Genomic DNA, 3,052 nt, shown 5'->3' with positions numbered 1-3,052 from the left:
TATTGAATTTCATTTCCTTTTTTTAAAAATTTCATTTTCTAAATGCTCACTGCTAGGTTAGAGAAATATAGTAGATTATTACATGAATGTTGCTGAGGTATAATTTAGGTACAGTAGACGGCATCCCTTTAAAGTGTACAATTAAGGCTGTACTTTCAGAGATCATTTCTTTCTTTCTTTCTTTTAATTTTATTTTATTATGTTAATCACCATACATTACATCAATAGTTTTTGATGTAGTGTTCCATGATTCATTGTTTGCCTATAACAGCCAGTGCTCCCTTCAATGCTGCCCTCTTTAATACCCACCACCAGGCTAACCCACTCCCCCAACCCCTCCCCTCTAGAACCCTCTGTTTGTTTCTCAGAGTCCATCGTCTCTCATGGTTCGTCTCCCCCTCTGATTTCCTCCCCTTCATTTTTCCCTTCCTACTAGCTTCTCTCTCTCTTTTTTATTATTTTTTAAAATTTTTTATTGTTATGTTAATCAACATACATTACATCATTAGTTTTTCATGTAGAGTTCCATGATTCATTGTTTGTGCATAACACCCAGTGCTCCATGCAGAATGTGCCCTCTTTAATACCCATCACCAGGTAACCCATCCCCCCACCCCTCCCCTCTAGAACCCTCAGTTTGTTTCTCAGAGTCCATCTTCTCTCATGGCTTATCTCCCCCTCCGATTTCCTCCCCTTCATTTTTCCCTTCCTACTAGCTTCTCTCTCTCTCTTTTTTTAAACATATAATATATTATTTGTTTCAGAGGTACAGGTCTGTGATTCATCAGTCTTACACAATTCACAGCGCTCACCATAGCACATACCCTCCCCAATGCCCATCACCCAGGCACCCCATCCCTCCCACCCCCACCACTCCAGCAACCCTCAATTTGTTTCCTAAGATTAAGAATCCCTCCTATCAGTGAGGTCATAGGATACATGTCTTTCTCTGATTGACTTAATTTCACTTAGCATAATACCCTCCAGTTCATTTCTACAGTTTGTTACTAGAGAATTTTCTCTGAACGTGTAGAGGACCTGAAACCTCAAGGAGGAGGCACATTGTTCTCTCCTGAGCATGAACGTGATTTTAGGTGTTGTTTCCACAGCTGCCCATTGCCACTGATGATCGTTCTTCTCCTCCTTTGGACGGTAAGAGAGAGAGGATGCAGTGTGAGTGCTTTCTCAACAAATAAAAATTAAAAAAGATAAACTGTACAACTAAATGCATTTTCACAGATGTACATACAATTGAAACTACTGCTCCATTCAGGACACAGGGCATTTCTTCTACCTCACAGCTTCCCTTGGGTGGATCCATTGAAGTCTCTCACTGCCTTCACCCTCAGCCCCAGGCAACCACTGGCATCAAAGACGGCTTGATTTTTAACCACGTTATGGAAATGGAACTCTTTTATGCCTACATTCCTCCGTGCAGCCTAAGGATTCTTATATCTATCCATATTACTAATGGATCACCAGTTCAGAATTTTTCATTGCTAAGGAGTATTCCTCTGTATGGATATATTTGGTCTGTACATTCACCTATTTATGGCCATCTATGCAGTTTCCTGGGTTTGGCCATGGGGAATAAAGCTATGATGAATATTCATGTGCAGTTTGCTGTGTGGCCATATTGTGTAAATCCTTAGGAGAGGAATGGCCGTTCACGTGATTGGTAAATGTTTATCTGTGGTTCAGCTTTTCTCGGTGGTTGGACCATTTTTCATTCCCACAAGTGTATGAAACGTCTAGTTACTTTACATCCTCACCACATATGTTTTCGGTCTTCGTAATTTTAGCCACGGGGATGGTTGTGTAATGGTAACTCACTGTAGTATTAATTTATCTTCCCAATGGCTGAGTGTACCGTCGAAAACTGACCTCTGTGCTTCAGAGCCAAAATATAAGACGAAGACAGAGTTTGGAATATTGAGGAACAATAGCTTTATTGCTTTTCGGGGCACAGGGGGCTAGAACAGGCCAAGGCCCTCAAAAACTGTAAGTCCCCTCCCCCTGAAGGAAGGGGCGGGGGGGTGTTTTATTTTGACAGAAATTGTGTGCATGCTGCCAGCCTCCTTCATCCTGTCTTTAGGGTGGTACCAGGCTCCTGAAACAAAAGGCTTAGAAGGGAGGAGCAGAGGTTTGCAGAAGAGAAGGAAAAGGTTACTTAGTTTAAGATGGAGCCTTGCAGAGACATTAGTGAATCCCTTTTGATTTATGTTCAACTTCATGCTTTTCAATGGTTTCAAGTGGAGCATCTTTTCAAGTGCTTTTTGGCCATTTGTGTATCTTCTTTTGTGAAGCATTTCTTCTTCAAGTCTTTTGACCAGTTTTCCTATTGCATTGTCTTATCAGACACAATATGTGTCAGAACATTACACTGAAAACTGAAGAGATTTGGGCAATTGTATGGTCATGGATGGAGCGCCCTAGGGTTCTGATTTGCCTTGTCTTGCTTGCGCCTTGAGGTAGTGGTTTACTTTTCCCGGAATGTTTAAATTAGAAAAGATTGGAGGGTGGAGAGGGGGCGTCCAACTTTAGTTGTCACCTGAGATCAATAGTGTGCTGCTGTGTAGAATAATGCCCCCTCCCTAGGAGCTGTTCAGGCTAATGCCAGGAACCTGTGCACATGTTCCATCCTGCAGCAAAAGGGACCCTGCACAGGTGCTTATGTTAAGGACCTTGAGATGGGGAGATGATCCTGGATTATCCAGGCGGCGCCCTGCAATGACAAGGGGGTCTTAAAACACAAAGAGGCAGAGAAGAGGTCAGAAGGAGGCTGTGTGAGGAGGACTCTGCCTGCTGGGGCTGGGGCTGGGGCTGAGCATGGAGGAGGGGCCTCTAGGAGCTGGAACAGGCAAAGAGACACACTGCCTGCTTAACCTAAAAAATAGCGCCAGGTATTTTACCAGCCAAATTGGGATTCCTGGGGAATAAAAGGGAAAGGTGATGTGGGACAACCAGCTGGTCTGAGGAAAGTCACCTAACCAGAGCTGTGCAGGGTCCCTGGTGTGGCTTGCAGTGAGGTCCTGCTCAGGGCCTCCATGGG

General features: G+C 43.7%; 1 non-coding gene across 1 annotated transcript; it reads left to right on the top strand.

The window, feature by feature from the left end:
• Positions 1-969: 969 nt before the first annotated feature.
• On the top strand, positions 970-1,182 carry LOC148161779 (small nucleolar RNA U3). Its single transcript, XR_015767365.1, has one exon. It is a non-coding gene; the product is annotated as a small nucleolar RNA U3 (small nucleolar RNA).
• The last annotated feature ends 1,870 nt before the right edge of the window (positions 1,183-3,052 follow it).

The sequence above is a fragment of the Eumetopias jubatus genome, unplaced genomic scaffold (genome assembly GCF_037043125.1).
Source record: "Eumetopias jubatus isolate StellerSeaLion01/CBP00866 unplaced genomic scaffold, mEumJub1_p1.0 scaffold_66, whole genome shotgun sequence".
NCBI lineage: Eukaryota > Metazoa > Chordata > Mammalia > Carnivora > Otariidae > Eumetopias > Eumetopias jubatus.
The sequence above is the reverse complement of the archived record's forward strand: the minus strand, read 5'-3'. Positions and strand labels throughout refer to the sequence as shown.